Here is a 9,095-nt window from a genome sequence, read left to right on the forward strand (position 1 = left end):
GAAAATCAAGCTGAAACTAGGGGTAAATCAACATGAAAAAATCATAAGGAAATTTGCCGAAAATTAGATTTTAAAAATCATGCTGGAAACAAAGGAAAATAAACAGGAAACTGACAAAATCACAATGGAAAAATCATGTCAGAACTGGCCGGGAAACTAAAAAAATCATATTGGAAACAAACGGGTAACTAGCGGAAAATCATAATGAAAATATCATATCATAGAAAATATCGAGAATTATCAAGAACATATATTTATATAGAAATATCAAGAAAATATCATAGACAATATCAAGAATTGGCCGAAAAACAGACTGTAAAATCATACTGGAAACGGAAAGTAAAATAAACGGGAAACTAGCGGAAAATCACGAAAATCGTATAAGAACTGGCCAAAAATAAGATTTAAAAAATCATACTGGAAACAAAGGAAAATAAACGAAAAACTAGCGGAAAATAAACTTCATAAAAATCATGTAAGAACTGGCCAAAAATAAGACTTAAAACATACTGGAAACTAGCAGAAAATCAACTTTAAAAAAATCATACTGAAAAAATCACACTAACGAAATAATCATAAAAAACAACCTCGAGGTCTGAATTCAGTATCGTCTGTAAGATTAGACAGAACCATTGATGTACGAGTATGTATACCTCAGTGGACAGAAACAAATATTTAATACTTGGTAATAATATTTTTATTTATCTATTTATTAGAAATACCGTAGGTATATTAGTAGTATATGTTATATATGTATTTGTACGGATGTTGGAGGACCGGCAACTCAAGCCCGCGATGGCGGCATGCTTCTCGGCACATTACCTATGTGTATTATATTACGACTTTTATGATTTTTTGTTATTGTTATTATTGATTCTACTATTTATTTGAATGCTGGCTGGCGATAGGGTCTCCTGGAGGCAACTGGTGGTGTCCACATGCTCCACCGGAGCGGATGTGGAAAAGAAGAGAGACTTACATATTTATATATGTATGTGTACAACTATGCATACATTTATGTGTGTGTATGTATGCATGCGCATATATTATTAAAGGCCCAAAGGCCCTTATTTCATTATATTATACATTTGTCAGAAGCCATTTGGAATACGCCTCTCAGATATGGAATCCCCAGTATGCCATATATATAAGTAGAATAGAAAATATTCAAAACAAATTTATAAAGTACCCTAAATACAAAACCGGTATTTCTTATGTATCTACTCTCACTGCCTCCACCTTCCATGGAATCATTTCTCTACAATACCGCAGAGTGTGTGCGGACCAACTACTGCTTTACAAAATTGTGACAGGAATGGTTGACTGCACAGAGCTGCTTGGTTTAATAACAATACATGTGCCAGCCAGGATTTGTAGACGGTACCACCTGTTTCATGTACCAACAAGTAAAACATCGTATGTTAAAAATGCTTTTTTTCGTAGGACTTTTTCAATGTACAATACAAAATTTAAAAATATAGATTATACAAACATCACTCTGTCAGATTTAAAATTTACACTAAAAATGTATTATGTAACTTAGTAGACATTATAATAATAAATATGTACATCTCCCCCCCCCCCCCTCCTTATCCTCTCTTCAAGCATTTTTGTCCTTATCCCGCCCAATTTACAGTAACTTAATGTTCTTAAAATTAATATTTAAAAAATCTTTGATTATTGAGTACTTGAAAATAACATTTTTATATGTATAAATTGTATGTATTTATTTGATATGTAATATATATATTCTTTACTAACTTTGTATACTATGTGGAAATCTGTTATTAGTTCTGAGTTTATACACTATATCTGTTTGTTTACTAAGAATATGTATGTAGAACTGTTGATTTCTCTAATAAAATAAAAAAATAAAATAAAAATAAATAAAATAAGTACGAACTGCTGTTATTAGAAGATAATATAAAAATTATGTAAATGAATGCCTCGACACGGGTTATGCCCAGTGAGGTGTTCATATAGAAAATAAAAAGTTTTATGTGGAATAAATAAATAAAATTAGGAATACCGTCGGTATACAATACATATAAAATAATATTCCTTCTGAAATTTTGGCAAATATTTGGGAACAGGCAAAATATTTCGTTTTGAAAACGTATAAAAATATGCTATCTATCTTAATTTTTTTATGTAAGACAGTGTGGAACGAAGCAAACTTTTGCTTATGTTGATTTGCAGAGCTCAAACTACGCTAGGCATTCACCTTTTCCAGGGCTCCACGTGTTAGCAGTAAACGTAGAAATAATTTAGATTTCTAAAATGGACCCCCTTTGAAATTAAAATAGATGCTTTTCAAACATGTATTTTCCAAACTGTAATTATTAAATATGTGTAGTACTGTCTCTGGCACCGATTACCTTAATTTAAAAGAATACATTACGATACATTCATTACCTCTGTTTTATTCAAAACTTTTTATTTTCATATCCTGCTATTTTGTCTTGTACCCATGCTACAGGGCTTAAATGTTTATATTTTTTTCTACGTTTGTCACATTTATTTTGCTTATATGCACAGGTATTTTATTTTATGATAATATTTTGTATACTTTGTTAGAAGCATAAGCTATTGAAAAAAAAAGATTTTGCATATAAACAAATTAGCAATTATTTACTCTGTGTAGAACAATCTCGATCAACGTGAGGCGTTTTAAAAATATAAACAATATTAACATATTACAACATAAATTAAGAACATTTAAGAAGAGGTAATAAAGAAGTCTAGGCATCTACAGGGAATATGACCTGTCAATGGCTGGTTTAAGTGGCCACTTTACACACTGTGTAACATTCACCATTCTGCCTATATTTGAACATCTATATTCCTTCGATTCTTGCACCTGTTGATGTTTGTGAAGTTAAAGATCTGAAACCTTTATTTATGCGGGTGAGATTCATCTATTTGAATTATTTCACCTTCATACTAGGCAACGCTTGAAAATGTTATTTTTTCAATTTCAATACTTTTTCATGGACCAGGTAATTTATCAACAATATTTTGAGTTTGTCCAAATTTTTGTAGACAAGGACTGGATTCAACTCCCTGGGGAGCTGTTTATATGAACTTATTACAACAGAGATGAAGAACATTTAAGAAAAGGTAATATAGAAGTATAGAAGTCTATATAAAGGTTTCAGCTCTTTAACTTCACAAACATCAACAGGTGCAAGAATTGAAGGAATATAGATGTTCAAATATAGGCAGTTAATGGTGAATGTTACACAGTGTGTAAAGTGGCCACTTAAACCAGCCATTGACAGGTCATAAGCCCTGTAGATGCCTAGACTTCTATATTACCTTTTCTTAAATGTTCTTCATCTCTGTTGTAATATGTCAATATAAACAGCTCCCCAGGGAGTTGAATCCAGTCCTTGTCTACAAAAATTTGGACAAACTCAAAATATTGTTGATATAAACAATATCCTACGTCATCTTTACTTCGTCTGAGACATATGTATTTGGGTAGGAATATTTTAAGCGTGCTACGCCTCACTTTAAACACGCTTTGAATGGCAAATTATTTTGTACAAAATTAGACAGTTAAAAACTGAATGACACAAATACAACCAATTCTGAATGCCTCACTTCTTTGTTATTATATTTTCTGTTTACTTAGCAAAAACGACATAACATATAATAATAATATATAATAGTAATATTATAATGGAGACACGCCTTGTACGAGTATATTGCGAACAGGGTGCTTAGTTTTTTTAATGAAAAAAAAGGATAAAAGTAGTAAACTAAATATCAGGAAATTCCATTGAGTCATGTATCTTGAAATTATGATTTTTTATCTCAGTATCGCCAATATAAATATTTTTTATTTTTTCCTAATACACGGTTGGGGAAATAGTAATTTCATATTTTATTATTTATTTTTTTATTTATTTATTTATTATTTACATACAATATTACATTTTAGTTATTTTTAAAACATTTTTAATTTTTTTTTCTTACAGGACTCACCAAGCCAATTAATATGGCTTGTCGGTAAAGATCCTTTACATTAAATCATATGATAGTCCTACATAGCTGTATGATAATAATTACTATTAACTTAAATATAAGGAGCGAAAATCGCGCCTTTTTTTAAAAACTCAATATATCTCGTTTATTATTGGTCACATCGAATCATACGTTACGGCGTTGTAAAGGTGTGAGTGTATACTACAAACCTTTTTTTCACAGTATTGCGCTTGGTCGGTTCAGTCGTGAACTATCGTGCGTCGAGTATGGAGGTCTCAAAGGTAGAAATTCGCCATATTTTACATTTTTACTACCTGAAAGGGAAAAACGCGTCGAAAGCGACCAAAACAATTTGCAATGTGTACGGGGCCGATACTCTTTCGGTTCGTACTGGACAACGGTGATTCGAGCGATTTCGTTCCGGTGTAGTGGAGGTGAATGATGCACCACGCTCTGGCCGGCCTGTCGTCAAAAATGACGATAAAATCATGGAAAATATCGAGATAGACCGTCATGTTAGCAGTCGTAGCATCGCCCAAGACCTGAATATTGATCATAAAACTGTTTTGAACCATTTGCAGAAGGCTGGATTTAAAAAAAGCTCGAGGTTTGGGTGCCACACGAGCTGACGCAAAAAAAACTCATGAACCAAACTTCCATCTGCGAATTACTGCTGAAACGCAACAAAACCGACCCATTTCTGAAGCGGATGGTGACTGCTGATGAAAAATGGGTCACATACGACAATGTCAAGCGATAGAGGTCGTGGTCGAAAGCCAACGAAGCAGCCCAGACCGTGGCCAAGCCAGGACTGACGGCCAGGAAGGTATTGCTGTGTGTCTGGTGGGATTGGCAGGGAATACTCTACTATGAGCTGCTCCCCTATGACCATGGATAAGGGCTTCTACAAGAGGGGCATTCGTTGGATTCTCGTTGGCAACAAGTTATCGAACAGAACTGCGCATATTTGACTTAAATCGGATGAATGTAACACTTTTTATAAAGTATTAAAATAAAGCGAACAATAAAAAAGTACCTTTTCCCTAACCGATACGAAAAAACTGTTTTACCAAATGAATAAATAAATAAGACGCACTTTTTTTACCTTGTTTTTTAAATCAACCAAAAATTAGGGTGCGTCTTATGGTCCGATGCGTCTTATCGTCCGCAAAATACGGTATATTACAGCACACTTTCCAATAGTAAAATTGTTTTTAAAAACCTTCTCTTTCTTATGAAATAATTGGATGGGGAGGAGCCTTTAATAATCATACTAAGCCTTTAGAAACCGAACAAAAACTCATTATTAAGATTAAACTTCACCAAAATTCAACCTTTCCCTCCAACCAATTATTTCACGAAGCTGAACTTTTGAAGCTACTAGAAATCTATTGCTAGCAATGTCTAAAATATGTTATGTTTCGATTTAAATTTTTGTTGAAATTATAGATAAAAAAAAAACAGATTTAAATAGCTTATTATTATATGCTTTTATTTACAATTTTCTCATTTTTATTGACAAAAAAACGTGTTCTAATAAAAACACTTATTTTTTATATCTATCGTATTCTTCCAGTAGCCATTATTGAAATTTGAAATAAAATCTATACCCACACACAGGCCATGCCTTTGTGGGATTTTTTTTTTGCGTTCATGTAATACCTTTTTTGTATTTGTAACTTATGTATTGTAAAATGCAAAGAAAAAAAAATATTAAATAAAAAAAAAGCTATCAGGCGACTCTTGTATTAATCAATCTTACCGGGAATCGAACATAGAACCTAATGCATAGCAACTTAACTGTACTGTGCGACGTCATCTATAGTTAATTATGATTTTTTACTCTGTGTTCTATGTTTTTGAAATACTTAATCTTAATTACTGCATCACGGTAGACAAACAAAAAATGCTTAGTTATTAAATTCTACACCACAAACCACAGTATTCAATCGATTCGATTCGAATCAATCATTTATGTAATTATATTCATTTTGGTCACTAGTATAATAAGTAGGTTCGATTATAAACTAAGAACGCTTTTTATAATTTGTAAATTAGTGGGTGTCCGAACCTGTACAATCTTAGAGTATAATGTATATACTCTAAGTGTACAATACAGTTTGATTTAATTGATTAAACAATAAATTAAGAGAGAATGTTTACAATAAATAACTACTCTAGTAAGATTCTACATTTAATTGTTATGTTACTCTTTTTTTCTTTTTCACACCCTCTCTTAAGTGGAGCATTTTTATTCATCTCAATTTTACGTTCCGTGTGAAATGTACCGAAATTGTTGGTATACGAAATTCATAATCATAATTTTAATTACCACTGAAAATAATGTTTTTATTTTGTCCAAATTTTTGTAGACAAGAACTAGATACGTCACCCTAGGGAATTGTAAATATTAACATATTACAACAGGGATGAAAAACACTTTAAAAGGGGGAATATAGAAGTCTAAGCATCTACAGGGCATTTTACACACTGTGTAATTCACCATTCACCATTCTGCCTTTATTTCTTCAATTCTTTCATCTGCTGACGTTTGTGAAGTTAAAGCGCTGAAACCTTTATTGATGCAGGTGATTTTTCAACAATATTTTCATGCGTTGTCCAGTACATGTGCAGGTGAAATAATCAAATCAGATGAAGATATGTTTGTTTCGTATTATTTGTCTAAAATATGAATAGTTGTAAGATTACGATATTATTCCAAAATCAGATTTTTGGCCAAAAATCGGCCAAAACTTCGGCTTTGCCGAAATCTGCGGTCAGTATGTGTCGGATTACGTTCGGCTGTAGTCGGGTGCATATCATGACTCGTGACTCTAAGTTCTCGTGAGTTCTAAGATCTTTTATATTTATATTTTTGTGATTCCTTTATAGTTATATAGTTTCCCTTACTGTCCTAAAAACTTCCGCGCATTACGGTGCTGTGAAGTCACTACACATGCAAAAGATGAGGGATTTTAAATCGTAAAAGTTTGATATTCATCGGCAATTGCTTCAATTATTTATAGTTGAAGTCAAAAGTGATGACATTTTTAATCTAATTGCTAAAAACGCGGAAAAAAACATTAATTCATGCTCACAGTGCGCGTAAAAGAACCGCCCTAACGAAAGCCGGGAAGCTACTATCGCAGCTCACGGGCGTCAGAGAGAAGCACAAGAAATTTTGCTGTTCGCGCGCGTGTCGCATAAAAATTATTTATTTATTTCTCGCTCCCAAATGTACCCGTAATATCGAGAGTGAGACGTAAAGAGTGTGCGAGACAATTATATATTAGGATTACTCTTTTACTACGAACGCAACATGCGACACATCGGTAAACTTTTTATTGTATTGGTGATATCTCCGATTTTTGGCAAAACGCTTTTTATGTTCCCAATAAGCATTAATTATTTAATAAAAAAAACATTTTTACCGATGCGTAAATGTATAACGAAGGAATATCGAAAATCTCAACCCATAATTTATTATATTAATGGAGATATTACAGTTATTAGATGCAATGTGTACTAGCTGCACATCACCGGGAAGGGAGAGCTAATACGTTAAAGTTCCTGTTACGTATATTAAAGATCTGTTACATATAAGTTATACGTAGAATATAACAAAGAACCATTGAATTTATAGGAACAGGACGAGACATTTTCATTAACGATATGAATCGACAAGTATATGAATCGTGCATATTGCCGGTGACAACATATGGACTAGAAACCATGTCTATAACACAAAAAAGTAGCCAGAAATTAAAATGCACTCAACGATCCATGGAAAAAGAGATGCTCGGTGTATGTCTAAGAGACAGAATAAGAAATGAAAAAATAAGGCGCCGAGCCGGAGTCGTGGATATCATGGATCGTGCAGCGAAATTGAAATGGCAGTGGGCAGGGCACTTGGCGAGACAGAATGATGGCAGTTGGACACCCAGAATAATAAAGTAGAGACCATGGGCAAGCAAAAGAATTATTGGAAGGCCACAGAAAAGATGGGTCGACGACATTGCCTCTATTGCCGGTAAAACGTGGATGATGAAAGCGGGCGATAGGAAGGAATGGAGACGTTTGGAAGAGGCCGCCATCCAGCAGTGGAGAGAATAAGGCTGCAGAAGTAGAAGAAGAAAAAGATTGAATTTATACCTTTTGTTTCATTATGTATTTTATTTAACACTTATTTTAATGAATTCGTAAGATTTATTTTATCTTATGGTTTCAATTTGTCGCGCGTCGGCAGAAATGTGTACATAAAATGTGTCTCAATTACGAAGACAACTTTCATTGTATCATAATGATATTTATGCTAAGTACTTGCTTTAGTGTTTCAGTGCTATTATTGTACATGTTAGTGAGGATGAGTATATGTGTGTAGGGTGAGACAGGGGCGAGCCGTGATTTATTTTATAGGTAATCTACAATAAATGTTTATTAATTTGTACTTACATATAAGTACATGATATGTGAGAAATACAGGGTTTTTTAAATATTTTTATATCTATATTTGGACTCCTGTATTTATTAGTAGCCTTACTTGTCATGTACAAGGCTCAGATATTCGGAAAAATCGTTTTTGTTTGTCTTGGAAATGGGATGTTCGATCACTGATTTTGGTTTATTACCTTTATGAGTCCAGTCACCATTGTTGCAAAGTTCAATAACAATGGCGCGTGATAACTACTTTTAACTACTGATATCTGTGGATATTCCATCTTTCCTGCACTCCTAAACTTCTCACTGAGAACGTTCGGGTGCACGCGATTCAAACAATATCTTCAGTATACATACCTAGCTACATATGCGTATTTTCTATATCAACGTACGTACTAAATATCAAGGTATCTTGTTCTTGGTAGTATTTGTTGTATACGCGGGATGCTGCTTGTCGAGTTGCGTCTAGTTCCCATTGCATTTGCCCAAATTTTCGCGCATGCGCTTTAGGTTCGTACGGTTTTAGATTTCCCTTTCGAGCCTCGGAGAGGTAAGAAGCATCCAACTTGTATTATGCAAATAAAAACTACTCTAATAACGTTTATCATAATGTTCAAAGTAGCGCATTATTGTCACTTGGCCCAAATTTATGAACGATTGTCTCGGGT

The sequence above is a fragment of the Micrasema longulum genome, unplaced genomic scaffold (assembly GCF_059751315.1).
Source record: "Micrasema longulum isolate JH-2025_06_02 unplaced genomic scaffold, ASM5975131v1 h1tg000668l, whole genome shotgun sequence".
NCBI lineage: Eukaryota > Metazoa > Arthropoda > Insecta > Trichoptera > Brachycentridae > Micrasema > Micrasema longulum.